We start from the raw sequence: 13731 nt of genomic DNA on the forward strand, positions 1-13731 counted from the left end.
TATCACTTTTAATTTGTACAATAGTCTAATTCACCACAGAAGATAGAGCCACGTTGAATATGCAGCAATCATTCAAGCTGATTGGCTGAAGCCCTGTGAGAGACAGCTGTGCCGACGAACCCCTGTACACGTATCCCAGGAGCCATTCCCCTCTGACCAGTACATGGACCAATGAATAAAAACCACTGCACTGCAACATGCTGTATACATCTTTTGCATCCCTAACAAAATCATCCAAGTGACAGATAATCTCACTTATCCATTCAACATAGGAAGCTTTGTGAGTTTCAAGTTTGCATAAGCTAATTTTCACCATAAAAATGCACCTTTATAATAAAGAATTCCATGCATCATTGCATTTGCAGACTTATGTAAGATAGCCTACTATTCCTAATGTGATGAATATATTGGATAGTTATATAACTCAAGCACTGTTGGCAAAAAAGGCCACAATCAGCCATGCAATTAACGTAGTGGCATAGAGTAGGCCTAAGCTATATCAGATATGTTTCTTCTCCTTTCTTTGCAGAGGAAAATGTGACCTTTTATGAACCCATTTCATTAAATTCTACTACACTATATTTTACTGGAGACATTTAACAGAATATGTTTTAATACAACAAAAATGACAGGGTAGCCTACTCTGCTGACTGACAATTATATCAATAAAAACAATGTTGTCCATATAATAGGCCTAGGAGAAGGGAGACCCAAAAACAATATAACGTCCATCTAACCTGGAGGAAATAATTGTCCAAAAACAAACTTTCAAGTGGCACTACCCAACAATGATAGAGTGAATACGCACAGTCACCGAGGATATGGCCGATGCGCTCCGCTGGTGCCAGTAAGATAGGCCATATAGTTTGGTCAGTTATGTTGAGACTTTTGATAACTAAAAGACAGAAATTTGTCTTTTCATTGTCTTCTCTTTACAACAACAGCCATTTGGAAAGCAAACTGTTTTCTCACGATTGTATTTTGAAATATTGCGATATGCCTGGCTGGGCCTCTACCTTCATTGACAGTCGCAACTTAACAATCATCATTTTGGTAGGCTGTGTGCTGCCCATTATTTTACTGCCAAAATAATGGAAACACTTGAGTAAATGAGGGCTACAAAGTGTATTGAAAACAGGTGCTTCCACATAGGTGTGGTTCCTGAGTTTACTAAGCAATTAACATCCCATCATGCTTTGGGTCATGTATAAAAATGCTAGGCAGGCCATTATTTTGGAAATATTCTGTTTTACAACTGTTTGGACAAAACAGTGCTCTGCATTGTCAATCTGACATCTGCAGTGGCCTTGCAGCATTAACTGTGATAAGGCCTCAGTCAGGGCATTCATACTTCATAATTCATACAGAGAAGCTGTCAAGGAAGTAAGTTTGTTTATACAGGACCTTCTACCCCCACCTACCGTCAGCTATATGGAGCCTCCGGATTGACATGATTGGTTAACGGTAGGTGGGGGCGGGAGGTCCTATATAAAGACAAACTAATTTCCTTGACAGCTCTGCTCCGCGAAGCACAAGAAGAATGAATGTCCTGACTTCTGCGGAGGCCGTATCACAGTAAATGCTGTACGGCCACTGCAGACATCAGATTGATCATGCAGAGCCTTTAATGATTACACCCCTGATCAAAGAGCTGACGCGTCCACCTCATGACCAAGCAGGGTCGTGTTCAATATAGTAACGTCGCGTCACAACTTCGATCTGAAACATCTCGTTCATTCAGCAAGAGCAAATTGATGGGAGGGAAATTATTTTAGAAAATGAATGGATAAAGTTGTTCATGGACAAGTTATCATGCTCATTCTATTACATTTGAGACATTCTGAGGCATAGTGTTTGCACCTTTGGATCTTGATAACAAAGTTAAAATGTAAAGGTATCAGACAAAGATTGGATTAATTTAGAACAGTGAGGATTAAGGGGTGCCCTGTCAAGCATAAAAAATGTTCCGATCAAATTAATTATTTCACCATCACTGCAAGGTTAAAAAAGGGTGAGAGCTTTAGCACATTCTAACATGCTTTAGTTAATTATTTCAGAAGATCAAGGAGGACAAGGATTTCTTAAATAATAATACAATACCGTTTTTTGGGGTTCTGCCCCGCTCCCATTTGTTGAAGTCAGAATTTAGATTGATATCGCTCAAGATATTTTTTTAAGCCTTCTTGGGAAGAAAATTAAAGAGATAAAAAATCTCCTCTTTGCTTGTTATCTATCACAAATATGGAATTCTGATGTCTACTTGTCACCCAAAGTCTGTACAATTATATCTGTAACATGACATTTTGGTTTATGATATTTGTACAATTGTCTTACCTTATCATAACCACCCAAAAATGTATGACCTAATCCTACATTGTTTATGTTACGTCATGGAAGATGTTAATGTTACATGTGTTTTTAGGCCTACAGTGATTCTTGTACATTGATGCTATCCCAATCCCCAAGATGCTGGTTTTCATTCCAGTTAATCTTTAAGATAAGCATTAGTTGGCTATTGACCTACATTTGAAAGTGCTTGACTGCTAGTGCTATGTCTTGAGCTTGGCCCTTGGGATACATTGGTGTTTTTATATACAAATTCAACGTTTATTTGATAGGTTTTTTTCCTCTTTTTCCTCTATTTGGTGACTTTCACCTGATTGACAGCCAACTGAATTCGCTCTCACACCCAGGTGTCAAGATCTGACAAAGTTGAAGTAATTGCCGTTTGCCATTCTGTGCCAGCCATTTTAGAGGTAATGATTCACAACAACATCTTTCCCAAGGACAACACAAGAGGGCCAACTTAGAAAAGGACTTCAGATTGAAGCTGTTGTGGCCATGAGTGTAGCATCCCCAGTTGAACTCTCAAACTGATGGTTGATGAAAGTTTAATGGGGTACCATTTCCATAAACACACTGTAAGAGCTGATGGAGGAACAAACCAAAAATGCTCTTACAATTTGAACAATACAGTACACTTTTACACAACTTTAAATTAGCGTGCTTCATACATACATACATACATACATTAAATGCATATCTATGTATGAGAATTTCTACCCAAATAGTTGATTACGTGCTAACAGCTTGCTAATGTGGCGCAAGATTAACTAATATTAGCCAGCACACAGTGGAGCTAGGCTACAGCTAATAACGTCATAATGCTAGCAGACTTCGGAACATCAATTACAACACATATCTGTTCAGTACACGTTCAAAAGAATTAGAAAGATTTCTGAAACAAGACCAATATTGAAAGACAGTAAATACCTTGTTCCTTTCCAGCTAGGTGCTAAGCTTGACATTGTTTCTTGGATGCTTGAACAATCTTAGTTATTTTCCTTTTTCTCTCATGCCCGTTTCCCATATACCCAATGAGCAGAGAAGGCAAAAAACCTGCTGTCAAAATAAGTCACACTGCCAAATATACAGTGAGGATTGAAAGGTCGTACAAAGAAAATAAAAGTCCAAATATAGAGCAGACATTGTGATCTGACACTCATTTGTAGGGGTTAATTTACACTGGCGCCAAATCATGAGTGATTTGGAACAATGTACATGGTATACACAAAGCACAAATTATTTCTGTACTTTAAATTACCTATGACAGAAATAGCGGATCAGAAAGGTATGGAATCATAGCACCAACCATTCAGAAGTACAAGAGATCACAGTTAAATATAGGATGTAAAGAGATTTGGTGGGCATCTATCTTAACAACAAGCCCAGTGACTGAACTGGGCATTTGAACACTGACAGCTTGGTGAGACGCTTGCTTGTCTTGTCTAACTTCCGATCACCAACACATATTTTGACTCTCCTTACTAGTCCATCTGTATCAACAGTAGTCTCTGAAACTCTACCTAACTGACACTCACTTCTTGCCAGACCATTGTCTCTCATCACTATGTCACCGATTTGCCGGTTTCTCGTCGGGGTGTGCCAGCGCTGCCTGATGGCGATGTTGGCTAGATACTCTTTTCGCCAGCGGCTCCAAATCTGTTCTGCTTGATATTGAACATACCGCCACCTTTTCCGAGCGTACATGTCCTCCCTGATGAACTTGCCTGAAGGACGTAGAGCTGTGGTAGATTTCATAGTAAGCAGATGATTAGAGGTGAGTGGCTCAAGGCTGTTTGGATCATTGAGGTTGTCAATGGTGAGTGAGCGATTGTTTACAATTGACATTGCTTCATAGAAGAAGGTTTGTAAAGAAGAATCATCTAGTCTACCAGAAGAGAGAGAGTGTGGAGCTAAGGATACTTCTCACAAAAACAGGTGAAGAGAAGGCCATACCTTTTGTGCAGTCTTCGTCCTTGCTTAATGAGAAATGGGCCAAAACAATCCATACTGCAGTATGTAAATGGCGGTGATGAGTCCATGCGCTCTGGAGGGAGATCAGCCATCTTTTGCCCTTCTGTGGGTCTCCAGAGCTTTCTAGAAGTCACACATTGGTGAAGATGAGAGGTTACGGCCTGATTGATACTTAGGATAAGGTAGCCCTTTGACCTGATCTCATTTATGTTGTGACCTTTACTCTGATGTTTGACCTTTTCATGGTAGTGAGCAATTATCATTTTCGCGATGTTGTGTTCCTTAGGAATGATTGCGGGTTGGTTGACTGAGTTAGGAAGAGATGAGTCACAAAGTCTTCCTCCCACCCTGAGCACACCATTTTTGTCTAGGAAGGCATTGAGGAGGTCGTACTCATTTTAGTCTCAGCTGTCCCTTTACATAGTAACTTAAGCTCATCTTGATATAAAGTGCCTTGCAAAAGTATTCATCCCCCTTGGTGTTTTTCCTATTTTGTTGCATTACAACCTGTAATTTAAATTAATTTTTATTTGGATTTCATGTAATGGACATACACAAAATAGTCCAAATTGGCGAAGGGAAATGAAAAGAAATAAAAATAAATAAAATGTTTTAATGGAAAAGTAGTGCGTGCATACAGTTGAAGTCAGAAGTTTACATACACCTTTGCCAAATACATTTAAACTCAGTTTCACAATTCTTGACATTTAATCCTAGTAAAAAATTAAGAATGTGAAATGTCAGAATAATAGTAGAGAGACTGATTTATTGTCAGGTTTTGGCCAAGACTGTTCGGGTTTTGGTCACTAGATGTCCCCATTGCACCTTTTTTGTACCTTTTGTTTTTCTTGCTCTAATTATTGTTTGCACCTGTAGGTCATTCCCTTGTTAGTATTTAAACCCTGTGTGTTCCTCAGTTCCTTGCTCAGTGTTTGTAAGTTAGCACCCAGCCCCAGCCCAAGCCTTGGTTTATTCAGATATTTCTCTTGTTGGATTTTCCAGAGGTTCTCTGGTTTAGTTCTTGTGTATTATTTGAGTAGTCTTTTGAGGTTTGTTTTTCCCTGCTGTTTTTTACCACTTTGTGGAGTTTCTTTTGTATTTTGGAGGATTTCCATTTTGTGCCTTTTGGCTTTATTTTTGGACATTGTGGATTTAGTTTCTTTGCCTGACGATTTTGTTCTTTAATTAAACCACCATCTCTAGTACTGCTGTGTCTGCCTCATCTTCTGGGTTCTGACGATTTATTAGTGACTGTTTCTCGCACCGGGTCCTGACATTTATTTCAGCTTTTATTTCTTTCATCACATCCCCAGTGGGTGAGAAGTTTACATACATTCAATTAGTATTTGGTAGTATTGCCTTTAAATTGTTGAACTTGGGTCAAATGTTTTGGGTAGCCTTCCACAAGCTTCCCACAATAAGTTGGGTGAATTTTGGCCCATTCCTCCTGACAGAGCTGTAACTGAGTCAGGTTTGTAGGCATCCTTGCTCGCATACGCTTTTTCAGTTCTGCCCATACATTTTCTATGGGATTGAGGTCAGGGCTTTGTGATGGCCACTCCAATACCTTGACTTTGTTGTCCTTAAGCCATTTTGCCACAACTTTGGAAGTATGCATGGTGTCATTGTCCATTTGGAAGACCCATTTGTGACCAAGCTTTAACTTCCTGACTGATGTCTTGAGATGTTGCTTCAATATATCCACATAATTTTCTTGCCTCATGATGCCATCTATTTTGTGAAGTGCACCGGTCACTCCTGCAGCAAAGCACCCCCACAACATGATGCTGCCACCCCCGTGCTTCATGGTTGGGATGGTGTTCTTCGGCTTGCAAGCATCCCCCTTTATCCTCCAAACATAACGATGGTCATTATGGCCAAACAGATCTATTTTTGTTTCATCAGGCCAGAGGACATTTCTCCAAAAAGTACAATCTTTATCCCCATGTACAGTTGCAAACTGTAGTCTGGCTTTGTTATGGCGGTTTTGGAGCAGTGGCTTCTTACTTGCTGAGCAGCCTTTCAGGTTATGTCGATATAGGACTCGTTTTACTGTGGATATAGATACTTTTGTACCTGTTTTCTCCAGCATCTTCACAAGGTCCTTTACTGTTCTGGGATTGATTTGCACTTTTTGCACCAAAGTACGTTCATCTCCAGGAGACAGAACTCGGTATAACGGCTGCGTGGTCCCATGGTGTTTATACTTGCGTACTATTGTTTGTACAGATGAACGTGGTACCTTCAGGTGTTTGGAAATTGCTCCCAAGGATGAACCAGACTTGTGTCTTGGCTGATTTTCTTTTAATTTTCCCATGATGTCAAGCAAAGAGGCACTGAGTTTGAAGGTAGGCCTTGAAATACAACCACAGGTACACCTCCAATTGACTCAAATCATGTCTATCAGAAGCTTCTAAAGCCGTTAAATATTTTCTGTAATTTTCCAAGCACAGTCAACTTAAACATACACTTTTTAATTTATTTTTCATTTTATTTAACCTTTATTTAACCAGGTAGGCTAGTTGAGAACAAGTTCTCATTTACAACTGTGACCTGGCCAAGATAAAGCAAAGCAGTGCGACACCAACAACACAGAGTCACACATGGAATAAACAAACATACAATCAATTACACAATAGAAAAAGTCTATGTACAGTGTGTGCAAATGAGATAAGATAAGGGAGGTATGGCAATAAATAGGCCATAGTGGCGAAATAATTACAATTGAGCAATTAAACACTTAGTGATAGATGTGCAGAAGATGAATGTGCAAGTAGAGATACTGGGCTGCAAAGGAGCAAAAATAAATAAATAACAGTATGGGGATGAGGTAGATGAATGGGTTATTTACAGATGGGCTATGTGCAGTGATCTGTGAGCTGCTCTGACAACTGGTGCTTAAAGTTAGTGGGGGAAATATGAGTCTCCAGCTTCAGTGATTTTTGCAATTCGTTCCAGTCACTGGCAGCAGAGAACTGGAAGGAAAGGCGGCTAAAGGAAGAATTGGCTTTAGGGGGATCAGTGAAATGTAACTGCTGAAGCGCGTGCTACGGGTGGGTGTTGCTATGGTGACCAGTGAGCTGAGATAAGGCATGGCTTTACCTAGCAAAGACTTATAGATGACCTGGAGCCAGTGGGTTTGGTGATGAATATGAAGCGAGGGCCAGCCAACGAGAGCATACAGGTCGCAGTGGTGGGTAGTGTATATGGGGCTTTGGTGACAAAACGGATGGCCCTGTGATAGACTGCATCCAATTTGCTGAGTAGAGTGTTGGAGGCTATTTTGTAAATGACATTGCCGAAGTCAAGGATCGGCAGGATAGTCAGTTTTACGAGGGTATGTTTGGCAGCATGAGTGAAGGATGCTTTGTTGCGAAATAGGAAGCCGATTCTAGATTTAATTTTGAGAAGCGCATTCAGACAAGATCATAGAAAGAGTAATACAACTGGATGGTTAGTAAGGGTGAAAGTATCGTTTGTTTAGATCAGATGTATAATGGATTATGCCACACAGAAAAGAAAATCAACATCACATTCACACTCTGTTGCCCCAGAAAGCCACAATGATTACTGCAACTTATAACATGTAACGTGTATTAGTCTCCTCAAAGAATAATGCAGCACACCCTTATTATTTCATGTTATATAGTTCCATATGTTCTAAATTCAAGTCTGATTGTACATACGTTTGTATGACTTCTGTATGTGTCTTTGAGAATATCTACCATTTCCATAAGTCTCTCTCTCTCTCTCTCTCTCTTGGTATGGCAACTGCTTGGCATCCGACCGCAGATCGCTACAGAGGGTAGTGCATATGGCCCAGTACATCACAGGGGCCGAGCTCCCTGCCATCCAGGATCTCTATATCAGGCGGTGTCAGAGGAAGGCCCTCAAAATTGTCAAAGACTCCAGCCATCCAAGTCATAGACTGTTCTCTCTGCTACCGCACGGCAAGCAGTCCCGGAGTGCCAAGTATGGGACCAAAAGGCTCCTGAACAGCTTCTAACCCCAAGCCATAAGACTGCTAAACAGTTAATCAAATGGCTACCCGGACTATTTGCATTGACCCCCTTTTTTATTTGCACTGACATTTTTGCACTGGATCTATGCACTCACACAGGACTCTCCCCACACACTCACATATACTACACACATACATGCATATTGACACCACACACACAAACTCACACATAGAAACACTTTCATCTGTCCTGATTGCCTAGTCACTTTTACCCCTACCTACATGTACATATTACCTAAATGACCTCACATACCTCTTACCCCTGCACATTGAGTCGGTACCGGTAGTCCTTGTATATAGCCTCGTTATTGTTGTTTTATTGTGTTACTATTTTTTTTTTAATTACTATTTAACTCTGCATTGTTGGGAAAGGCCTTGTAGGTATGCATTTCACAGTAAAGTCTACACCTGTTGAATTCGGCGCATGTGACAAATCAAATTTGATTTGATCTCTCTCTGTCTCACCAGTTCATGCCTGGCACTGTCTGTGGGCCTGGCACATCTTGAGTGCATCTGATCTGTATAATAACAACGGAAAGACAGGAAAGTACATGTGGGTGGATTAAGAGCAAGGCCTTCATGTGGTGAAACTGTTACAACCTGTGTACTCTGTCAAGATAATATCCTTTCAGAGTGGAATCCCCAGCCTACGTACTGCATATTAAGTGTGTGCACGTTAAAAGGCACCCTATTCCCTATTTAGTGCACTACTTTTGACCAAAGGCCTATGGGTCCTGGTCAAAAGTAGTGCACTAAATAGGGAATAGGATGTAATTTGGGATGCTGACTATTGTCTATCTGAAAGGCATCCTGTTTACACTGTCTTTCCAGTCTTGAGTCTCTCTTGTATCATAAACATTTCTTTATTTAGTAGACACAAATCATTAGTATACAAATAATACAAGTAAAGTAATTAAGTAAGTAGAACAAATAAGAATAAGGGGCATGTGAAATGTTTTCTAGTGAATCCGACTAAAATTGCTGTAATCTCGTCCACCCAGCCTGCTCTCATATGCGGTAGCAACTGAGCCTGGGGATAAGGTTAGAATTTCTGTAGTCGGTGAAAAGAAGTTGTGAAGCAAGAAATGTCATGTTTGCCCTGCAATTATGTGCAGTGCAGCATTCAAATGAATCTTCATGTATCTGGCCATGCATTGTGTTGGACAGGTAATCATTGTGTAGTTTTCTATAACGCAGTCGATGGGACAAGACGGCACAGGCAAACATCAAGGGCCTGTTTCATTCACACAGCTGTTGTTAGACATTGACCGTGACCTTCAGTTAGACTTTCTCCACAGCGTCCCATGCTAGCTGTATAGAAGGGCCATCAAGCTGCAGCTGATGTTGAAAGGAATAAAAGGAAAAACGGCAGCTTTGAGTATATTGCCAATTGTTCAAATAGCCCTGTTCACAAATTCTCCATTTCACTCTGGAAAAATTGATTATATTGACTTACAATATGTGGCAGCAAATAGAAATGTTCTGATGTGGTTCACTGGTGACATTAGGAAGTCAGTGTTTCCCAAAGGACCCACTGGTGGGTCGAGGCCCATTTACTTTTAGGTGTTGCAAGAAAAAAAAAGGTGTGTTTACTTGGAGGCTAAAAGGAAAATCTGAAAGCCATACAACACAGTGAAATAAAGTTCTAATCACTGTTAAGTGATTGTTACAGTATATGTCGCCTATGTATCAAGTTTGCATTTGCGAAACAACTTTGGCATTATATACTATAACAAATTTTGCCAATTAATTCTATTCCTTGACACACAGTACGTCCCACTGATCCCATCTTGATTTTGTAGGAAACAACCCCTTAAACTTGGAACACTACTGACTCTGTCTCCTTTATCTATACCACCATGTAAAACATCCATTCTCCCATGCGTCTGAGCTATATGAAGCACGCTTCCATTCTGTGTGACCTCAGCCTTAGGTGACTCATTGACTGGTAGAAAGCAGTGTTTATGCAGACAAGTTCAAAGTAACACAACCCCCCTGGTACCATATCACTACCAGACAATGTGATGACTCTTTTCGACTCCCTCTGGTTCATTGACAATTGAAAATAAGGCAGGCAGCTTCACCAACTGACCCTACGGCACAGAGGAAGGGAGGGAGAGAAAAAAGGGAGAAGATAAATGAGTGGAATAAGAGGAAAACATTAATAATAGGTGACTGTGTTAACAGGCAGGATGAACTGGGCACATCAACTGTCATCTCCCTGTCATTAATAAGTGCTTTACACATATGGTGAGAGCTATGAGTACAGGTTTGCACTGCTGTATGTCTCCACAAGATGGAAACACAGACACAAACAAACACACACACACACACTCAATGAGGTCACACTACTGTTGCGTTAAACTCACAGAGATGTGGAGTTGTGGGTACATCCGCAGTGGAATCTGTTAGCGCAAGTTCAGAGAGGGAGTTGGAGAACTTGGCAACCAATCAAAGGTATCATAAAGCAAACACACCCTTTCTTGCATCCGCTCAATCCAGAAACTCACAAACACATATAGTTTAGGCCCCCCCAGCTACTGCACCTGGATCAGGAGAACACAATGGCCAACTCAGACTACCTTAGCAGATCTTTGCTTAGGTGACTAGTGAGTACATAGGTCCCACGGATGTAATGGAAACTAAAATTTGCGCATATGTGATTTGTGTGTATTTGTGTATTCATGAGTATTGATGAGTGTTACTCAGGGTGAAAGGCAGCTGTGAAACAAAGGGAGTGTGTGGGGTATGAAGAGTAAACTCATGATATCACAAAGGGAGGAAGGAATGGAGAATGCAGCTGCATTCGACCAAGGCCAAGACCTGCTGGGAAATACACCGAGAGAAAGAGAGAACAGGGTCACATAAAAATAGATAAAATAAGAGAGAAAAACTCACACAGTATGGTTGGAAGATGGTCTGAGAAAATGAAGAATTGAGAGAGTTTAAGGGAAATGACCACAGTGGTGTTTGAGAAGAAAATAGAAAATGAAAATGAGGTGGGCCTAGGTGGAGGAAAAGAGAGAGTGGCCCCACGGCCAGCTTGAGATGAGGAATCCTTTTTAATGTAAACAGTGATATAAACACTTCTGCACCGAGATAAGGGGTTTGTGAGCGCTTATGCTGTGTTACAATTTAATGTTGAATTCTTTTCCTCCAGATTGTAGATAGAACCTGGGAGTAAGGGCTTGGAGAACTCTGTCTCTGAAATTGGATGACTCCTTGAGCCAGTAACCAAAAGGTTGCTGGATCGAATACCCGAGCTGACAAGGTAAAAATCTGTCGTTGCCCCTGAACAAGGCAGTTAACCCACTGTTCCCCGCTAGGCCATTATTGTAAATAAGAATTTGTTCTTAACTGACTTGCCTAGTTTAATAAAGATTAAATAAATAATACAAAAATGACACTGACCTTGGTCCATGGTTACTGAATAACTGGGCTTTAGTATTCCACATTTTAATGAACAAAATACTATTTATTTTACCCAAGGACAAACTACTGAATGGACGTTCAAGTCACTATACAATAAAAAATGGCATTTGGCTGATGAACTTCCTATTAAATGTTAATAACAAAGTTAGTTTTAACAGTGATGTACAGAAATCATTGCGATTTTCTGTTTATACATAAAATGATAGAATAGCATTAGTATTGTAATCACATCTGTACAAAATGTAAAGAAAAATGTATTACAAAGCAGTTGTCATAACTCTTGAACTGGTTATTTAAAGTAGATACAGTGCATTCAGAACGTATTAAGACACCTTGACTTTTTCCACATTTTGTCATGTTACAGCCTTATTCCAAAATGAATGAAATAAAAATTGTTCCTCATCAATCTACACACAATACCCCATAATGACAAAGCAAAAGCAGGTTTTAAGAAATGTTTGCAAATGTATTAATAAAAAAAACTAAAAAAAACGTATTTACATAAGTATTTATACCCTTTGCTTTGAGACTTGAAATTGAGCTCAGGTGCATCCTGTTTCCATTTATCATCCTTGAGATGTTTCTACAACTTGATTGGAGTCCACCTGTGGTAAATCCAATTGATTGGACATGATTTGGAAAGGCACACACCTGTCTATACAAGGTCCCCAGTTGACAGTGCATGTCAGAGCAAAATCCAAGCCATGAGGTCGAAGGAATTGTCCGTAGAGCTCCGTGTCGAGGCACAGATCTGGGGAAGGGTACCCAAAAATGTCTGCAGCATTGAAGATCCCCAAGAACAGAATGGCCTCCATCATTCCTAAATGGAAGAAGTTTGGAACCATCAAGACTCTTCCTAGAGCTCGGGAGAAGGGCCTTGGTTAGGGAGGTGACCAAGAACCCGATGGTCACTCTGACAGAGCTCCAGAGTTCCTCTGTGGAGATGGGCGAACCTTCCAGAAGGACAACCATCTCTGCAGCACTCCACCAATCAGGCCTTTATGGTAGAGTGGCCAGACGGAAGCCACTCCTCAGTAAAAGGCACATGACAGCCCGCTTGGTGTTTGCCAAAAGGCACCTAAAGGACTCTCAGACCATGAGAAACAAGATTAATTGGTCTGATGAAACCAAGATTGAACTCTTTGGCCTGAATGCCAAGCGTCACGTCTGGAGGAAACCAGGCACCATCCCTACAGTGAAGCATGGTTGGTGGCAGCATCATGCTGTTGGGATATTTTTAGTGGCAGGGACTGGGAGACTAGTCAGGATTCGAGGGAAAGATGAACGGAGCAAAATACAGAGAGATCCTTGATGAAAACCTGCTCCAGAGCACTCAGGAGCTCAGACTGGGGCGAAGGTTCACCTTCCAACAGGACAACGACCCTAAGCACACAGCCAAGACAACGCAGAAGTGGCATCGGGACAAGTCTCTGAATGTCCTTGAGTGGCCCAGCCAGAGCCCAGACTTGAACCCGATCGAACATCTCTGGAGAGAGCTGAAAATAGCTGTGCAGCGAAGCACCCCATCCAACCTGACAGAGCTTGAGAGGACCTGCAGAGAAGAATGGAAGAAACTCCCCAAATACAGGTGTGTCAAGCTTGTAGCGTCATACCCAAAAAGACTCGAGGCTGTAATCGCTGCCAAAGGTGCTTCAACAAAGTACTGAGTAAAGGGGCTGAAATCTCTAAATGTGATATTTCCGTATTAAAAATAAAAAAAACATTTGCAAAAATTTCTAAACCTGTTTTTGCTTTAGAATTATTGGGTGTTGTGTGTAGATTGATGAGGAAAAAACAAATGTAATACGTTTTAGAATAAGGCTGTAACGTAATTTTTGGGGGGAAAAAGTCAAAGGGTCTGAATACTTTCCAAAGGCACAGTGTAAATTGTGCAAAACTTACCCCAATAAGTTTTTTTCTCCAAATAAGCCATTCATCACGATGACCCCATTTGAACACCA

This window comes from Salvelinus sp. IW2-2015, linkage group LG17, assembly GCF_002910315.2.
Source record: "Salvelinus sp. IW2-2015 linkage group LG17, ASM291031v2, whole genome shotgun sequence".
NCBI classification, from domain to species: Eukaryota; Metazoa; Chordata; class Actinopteri; order Salmoniformes; family Salmonidae; genus Salvelinus; species Salvelinus sp. IW2-2015.